The 7,240-nt window shown below is 52.9% G+C and overlaps 1 protein-coding gene and 1 long non-coding RNA gene across 2 annotated transcripts in view; both read right to left on the reverse strand.

Annotated features, from left to right (window-relative positions):
• Positions 1 to 7,240, reverse strand: part of NFATC1 (nuclear factor of activated T cells 1) — a 93,455-nt gene that overhangs the window by 18,529 nt on the left and 67,686 nt on the right. The gene's annotated exons all lie outside the window — the stretch shown is intronic.
• LOC121032757 (uncharacterized) lies at positions 62 to 791 on the reverse strand. The gene is made up of 2 exons (XR_005791442.1): positions 545 to 791; positions 62 to 310 (listed from the first exon to the last, which is right to left on the reverse strand). It is a non-coding gene; the product is annotated as an uncharacterized LOC121032757 (long non-coding RNA).

Consider the following 7,240-nt stretch of genomic DNA (forward strand, 5'->3'; position numbering starts at 1 on the left):
GGGGGGGGGGGGTTGTTTGTTGTTTTTCTTGTTTCTATGACCTTTCATTACTACCTTCATGTGTGTTAAAAATGTTTTCTAATGTATCACTTTAATGCTTTTTTGGTTTGGTTTGGTTTGGTTTCATTTACTGTGTAAATTTTTCAATTAGTTTTTTTGTGGCTCTTCTAGAGATTATAATATACAGCTTAACTTAAAGCCTTCCCGTTCAGTCTAATATTAACTTATTCCTAATAACATAGAGAAGCTTTGCTTTGATATAGCTTCCTTCCCTACCATTCCCTTTCTGTTATTGTCACACAAATGACACCTTTATATATATATATATTTTTTTAACGTTTATTTATTTTTGAGACAGAGAGAGACAGAGCATGAACGGGGGAGGGTCAGAGAGAGGGAGACACAGAATCTGAAACAGGCTCCAGGCTCCGAGCTGTCAGCACAGAGCCCGACGCGGGGCTCGAACTCACAGACCGCGAGATCATGACCTGAGCCGAAGTCGGCCGCCCAACCGACTGAGCCACCCAGGCACCCCAAATGACACCTTTATATAAGCCAATCAGAATAGTTTTGTAATTTTTGTTTTATGTATTTTCTTTTAAACAAGTTTGGAGAAGAAAAGAGTTTTGAAATATGTATGCTGTCTTTTTAATTTGTCTACAAAATTACTTTTTACCAAGTGCGCGTATCTGAGTTGCCAACAGCCGAGCGGACTGCCTTCAAAACGTCTCCTAGGTCAGGTCTGCTGGCAACAAAATATCCACATCGTTGCTTACCCAAGAACAGTTTTATTTCCCCATTAAAAAAAATTTTTTTTAATGTTTATTTATTTTTTGAGAGAGACAGAGACACAGCAGGAGCAGGGGAGGGGCACAGAGAGGGGGAGACAGGATCCGAAACAGGCTCCAGGCTCTGAGCTGTCAGCACAGAGCCCGACGCGGGGCTCGAACTCACAAACCGCGAGATCATGACCTGAGCCGAAGTCGGACGCCCAACCGACTGAGCCACCCGGGCGCCCCATTTCTCCTTCATTTTTAAAGCTAGATCTGCTAGCTATTGACTTCTTGGTCAATGGTCTTTTCCTCTGTGACCTCTGAGATTGCTAGTGAGAAGTCAGCCACTACTCTTGTTGAGGACTCCGTGTCCCTGGGGACTTGTTTCTCTCGTGCTGGTTTTCAGGATTGTGTCTTTCCCTTTGACTTTCGACAGTCTGATTACAATGGGCTTAGCTGTATTTCTTTGGATTTATTCTACTTGGAATTTGTTGATTTTTTTTTTTGTTTTGTTTTTGGATATGTACAATGTTTTTCATCAAATCTGGGGAGATTTGGGCCATTATCTCTTCATATATTTTTCCTACCCCTTTCTCTCTCTGTCTTTCTTGATTCTCAGTACGCCTATTTACATGTTTTATGGTTTCCCACACATTCATTTTCCCTTTTTCTTTCTATTCCTCAGACTGGATAATCTATAGACATTTCTTCAAGTTCGTTGACTCTTTTTCTCCGCCAATTCCAATCTGCCTCTGAGCCTCTCTAATGAACTTTTTGTTTCAGTTATCGTACTCTGCAAGGCGAGAATGTCTACTTGGTTCTTTAAAAACCTTTTAATCTTGTTATGGATAATCTCTATTTGCTGAGACACTGTTGTCATACTTTCCTTTAATTATTTAAACATAGTTTCCTTTAGTTCTTTGAACAGATCTCCAGCTGCTGACTTAAAGCCCTTGCTGCTAAGTCCAACAGCTGAGCCCTCTCGGGGACACTGTCTACTCTGGTGCGTTGTTTCCTCCCCGTCTGTATGGGACATATTTTCAAATTTCTTTCCAGGTTTCATAATGTTTTAGTTGAAAACTGGGCATTACAGATAACGTATTGGAGGAACTTTGGAACCGGACTCCTCCGCCAATAGGGTTTGCTCTTTATTTCCCCCTTCCCTTGCTGCTGTGTATTTGATGACTTTTCTGGACGGATTCTGTGGATCCTGTATTCTCTGTAATGCGTGGCTACTAAGTTCTCTATTCCTCTTGGAAAACCATGTTTTTATCTTGAAGCCTGGCTTCCCAAGGGTCACCCTCAGGTTAGCAGGGTTAATGGTCAGTCGGGAGGTTTCTTTAAATGCCTTACGTCTCCACCTTCTGTTGATGAGATCGAACTGCAGGCAATCCCCAAGTCAGCCTCAGCATCCACTCTGCTTCCGCACAAGGTCTCCAGGCCAGCCTGCGGCGAACGACCCGGTCCTTTCTTTCCCCGGGTCTTTCCTGAGCATGTGCGCGTCTGTGTGCACACGTGCGGTCTCCCGGTCCCCGGGAATATGTCGGGGCTTGTTAACCCCGCTGCGGTCACCTAGTGTGGCCGGTCTCCCGCTGGCCCTGGTTGAGATCCCAGCCTGGGCAATCTCCCGCAAGCGTGAGGCTAGCCGTCTGTGTTTTCCATCATGGCCCGGGAAGACGACCCTTCCGGGGAGCTTCGCCACCAGTCGGGACACTGTTTGCGCTTCGGGGCAGGGTGTTCACCGAGCCCCACAGAGGCCAACGTCCTTCACGGTCTGTGAAGCTGCTGTCTTCCCACAGCTGTGCTCCAAGGAGCTGGGGAAGGCTGGATGGGAGTAGCCCCCGCTTACACCATCACAGACCCACTCTTCTTCGTGGGTCCGTTTTTTCTCGAGTAAATGCTTTTCAGTTTGTTCCACCTCTTCGGTGAACTTCCAGATTGTGAAATGATTGATTTGGTAGTTCTGTCAGTATTTTTGTTGCTTTTTTGGGAGTGCTGACTGCGTGAGGCCCTCTCTCCAACACTCTGCAAGTCCTGTCCGTCTTGGCATCCTTTCCGAGCTCTCGAAAGGCGCCTCCGGCGAGAACCAGAGGGTCCCCGATGAAGACACACCACGGTCCTCCTGGGTTTGCAAGGCCCACTCACGCTTGCAAGCCAGACTTTTAAGCAGGACGCTTTAAATGGCACAGGTCTAGTGGGCGGAGATACTCATAACAGAGCCGACCCTGGTAAAGAGGCTGCACTTACACCACAGCTGGCAGATCCCCGTGGTGCTCCTGGCCTGTCACTTGTTCAGTGTGATGTGAGCACATTAACCAACCCGTCTGCGAGCCCCGTCTCCCCTGCCGAGTGTGGCCAACACTGGCACTTCCGGCCACGGGTCTGTTCCAAGGCTGAAGATGTGAACTGAGAGAACGTATGCAAACAGTCAGTCTGAAAAGCGCCAAAGGCCGTGCTGTTACTGGCACGTGGGTTCTCTGTTGACAATGATGCGTCAGCTCGGTCGGGAACGACTTTCTCAGTTCCGACGGGAAGAATGTTGCTACAATTCCAAGCATCCGTGTTCTTCTCTGCCTGAACGTGACGGACACCCGTGAGCCAGTGACTCGGTGTTCCTTAGGGATCCGTAGGTAAGAATACACTTTTCTGTCAGGAAGATCGCTTAAAAGCGTCCGTGCCTAGCCGTCTCTTTGCCTGCAGCTCCAAGGGCAGGAGAGCCCAGCGCCCGGCCTGAGTCACAGAAGAGTCTGGCTGCTCTTACAAAAACACAGTTGTCCGACAGATGTAGACAGAGCCCTCCGCTGCCCTGGTCACCACTCTCCCCAAAGAGACACCAGGCCCTGATGGTCGATCACCAACCGTGCTTTTTGAATGTGGCTATTATGCTCTTAAATGCTTTGCCTTACGGCTTCACGCTCCAGTGACGCGGCACAGTGGCGTGCTATTCGCAGGCTCACAGATCTGAAGGTATCTGTAAAGAGCGCTCATTCTCAAGTAGGAAAGCACCGCGAGCCTCAGAGAAAGAAAAGGCACGGAGCCCAGGCCCGAGTCGTACAACCTGATCTGTGGCAGAGACAAAGCCATTTAAAGAACTCTCAGAAAGGTGCCCTGCTCTCTGCAGGAGGAAGTCAGAAAGAACCAGCCTGGCAGTCATGAAATGCTTGTCCACGCACACTCTGCGACTATTCAGAGCTTGCCCGTGACAAAGGACAAAAGCACCACGAGCACGTCCCATGCTGCCCACAAGCACGAGCACGTCTGGGCATCAGCTGGCGGGTCCTCTGCGCTCCTGCCGTATGGAGCAGACGGAAGGCTGCTGAGCTCCATGGCGGTCTTGGGCTCTTCCCTTTGCTTTCCTTCCCCAACTCTATTTCTTCATCTCAAGTTAATGCTAAGAGGGAAACGAGCTAAGGCCCGTGACGGCGAGGAGAGGCGGAAACATCGCTGACGGCAATCCCACCAATCCCCCTCCAAGTACACAGAAAGCAGGCAGACTCTAGAACGGTATCGTCACCAGAAACCAGGTAACTCAAAGCACTCCGTGCTTCTAGGTAATGTCTATGCCAGGCAAGAATGGAGGAAAGTGCCCGGAACCTCACCGACACCGAAGCTCCCACGTCCCACGCGCTGAAGGGCCCCTGGCCCGCCTGGCCCCGTGGCGCATCGGAAGGAGCAGATGCTCTGCCGTCACGGCCCGACGGATTACGGGCTGGGTGCCGGTCTGTGTCTGCACGCTACTTCCAGAGGGCCTTCCTCAGCAGGCCTCCCGGAGCCCCCGCTCTCTTTCCCCTCTTCCTTCGTGGAGGCCCGGCCTCCTGACCACTGCCGCCCTGGGGGTCGGCCGCGGCAGGTTCCCAAGGGGAAGCACACACCTTCTGAGACAGCGGAAACACGGGGCTGGGGCGCTGCCCACGTCCACTTGAGAGACCCTCGTCACACTGACCAACAGTCTCTGCCAGTTGCCGGGTCACGCTTCGGTTTATCTGGACAAAGGCTAAAACATTTACACCAACGTCTGCGTATCTGACCCCCACGAGGCGCACTGTCCCTTGACGCACAGCTCCGTGCACACACGGACCGAGGGCCCCGCGAGGAGCGCACGCGGGTCGGAAAAGCCTGCCACGGCCCTTTGAGGCGCTCCGGTACCTGGAAGTGACCGGTTAGGGGCTCTGCGTCTTGGGTCAGCAGCTTCAGGCCAGGCCTGGGGGACTCACTTCTGCGCTGGGAGAGCCCTCTGCGGGGTCTCCAGAGAACCCATTCTCAGAGCCTGCAACCCACCAACAGCAAACCCTGTCTCCAGTGGCGTGGGGCGTAATTTTTACGCCTCGAGACTCCGAGGTGCACATCCACGTGCATGAAGGACTGACTCTAATGAATCATTTGCGTGGCTGAATTCATTCTTCTACCCATCACGCAGTAGCCGCCGTCCACAGTATTGACGACTCGCGTGTTTGATCACCGTGATACAGACTCTTTCCATCACTAATGGAATGGGGGAGGCCCCAGCCTTGGGTGCCAAGCCAGGTCAGTAAAACTTTCCATGAGGAAAGATTCTGTTCTCTCCCAGAGCAGCTTGGGCTGAAGGAAGAGGGGGGAGCAGAGCAGGGGACTCACAGCCCAGACTCGGGCAGACACGATCCTGGCCGCCTGGTCCACCTGCTTGTTGTTTTAATGACATGGAGACTTCTGGAAGGCTGAGCGCTGCTGGCGGGGACTGAAAGGGCCGATTGTGGCTGAGGCTGCAGGGCGGGCGGGGTGACAGCGGGGGCGAAGGCGCAGACACACCAACGCCTCGGGAGCAAGCGCGTCAGCAGCGAAGCTCAAAGGAGGTGCCCGTTTCTGCAAAAGCAGTTCTTGTGTGGGTCCTGTTCACATAACACGCGGTGAATGCCGTGTGCTCCAGAAACGCGTAGGGTACCTTTCCAAAGGCCGTGACACACGGACAGTTACACGTGCGCGTGTGTGAGCTGCTCACATTTTCACGTAAGCCACGGACAACCCGTTACCGCAGGGGGCGCACGGCCACACAGCTGCCTTCTGCACACGGGGAACTCACAGGGTCTTACCCCAGAAAGGGCTCCTGGCTAGCTTCTACGGCCAATTTAAAAAAATCTACATTTGAAATAGCACAAGGCCTATAACACGGATCTCTTAAAAACATATGCCTGTGATTCTGCCATGACTGAGAAGTCTAAATCGAGAGCTTAAATCCTACGGATACTGTTGCACCGAAGAACAAATTATAACTGAAGGGCCAAATACTTTTACAGGCCAAATACTTTTGAAACAAAACCTGAGAGTAGAGACAACTGAAAAACAAATTCTAAAAAAAAAAAAAAAAAGTTGGGATTCGTTTTCAGGCCAGTTCTCTTACGCTTACGTTATTCTTTAAGACCAACGGAAATCTGTAACGCGTTAATCCTCCCAGGTTCCAGGGCGTCGCTCTGCAGACAGAGCAGGTCACACGCGAGGGGCGGTCCCAAACGTGAGCCACCCTGGCAGCGACCTTTACGTGCCGCAAGTGCCCCAGACTCCTGGCGACTGGACAGAAACCCCGTTCTTGGCTTTTTCATTACACACTCCTAGAAAACAAAAATAAAACCCAAACGAAACGCCAGCACAGAACCCCAAAGCACCCGGTCCCTGACTTCTGAATGGTGGTGCAGAAGCCAGCATGTCATCATCGCCCAACGTAATTACATGAAGGTCAGAGCTCCTGCGTGGCCCCATCAGGGGAACGCGAGAGCTCCAGAAAGCTCTGCTGGTCGGAGGGAAAGGCCGGGATGATCGTCACCGTGCTCCCCGCTATCGGATTTGTCACCACAGGGGCTCGCGCGTGCAGGCCCTCCACCGACCAGGCCCTGTCCGCCCACGGGGCCCCCGGAGAGCGGTGTGGGAGTCCACGGTGCCCGTGGGCCTCTAGGAAAAGGCCTCACTGCCACCAGGTTGTCACGGGCCCGCGGTCCCACTGTCCTATGGCTTGCTGGTCTCTCCGGGGAAGTGGGCGTATCCCCCCATCATAGCCGCCCCAGCCTCCCCCCTGCGGCTGCATAACTGCCCAAGACTAGGTGTTTGCTCTTTAACTTCAAGGCCACTTGAAATCAACGTGTCGGGTTTTCTAATTTAGGTTTTTGCTGTTTATCCCATTTCCAGGCTGCAAATTCAGACCAGAGACAGAGGGAAGATGCACCTGGTCCGGGCACCACCACCCTCATCGTCACAGCTGCCCTTGGGCTGAATCCGTGACGCTGGGTCCCGTTGTCTTAAGACACAGGGTGAACAAAGCGCAGGGCAACTAGTAAGTGGGGCGGAGGGCGGGTGGGGAAGGGGAGGCACGCGTGGGGCGGGGGGGAGGGGAGGCACGCGGGGGGCGGGGAGGCACGCGTGCGGCGGGCAGCGGGGGGAGGGGAGGCACGCGTGGGGCGGGCGTCGGGGGGAGGGGAGGCACGCGGGGGGAGGGGAGGCAC

The sequence above is a fragment of the Herpailurus yagouaroundi genome, unplaced genomic scaffold (assembly GCF_014898765.1).
Source record: "Herpailurus yagouaroundi ecotype Mexico unplaced genomic scaffold, PumYag 142, whole genome shotgun sequence".
Lineage (NCBI taxonomy): Eukaryota > Metazoa > Chordata > Mammalia > Carnivora > Felidae > Herpailurus > Herpailurus yagouaroundi.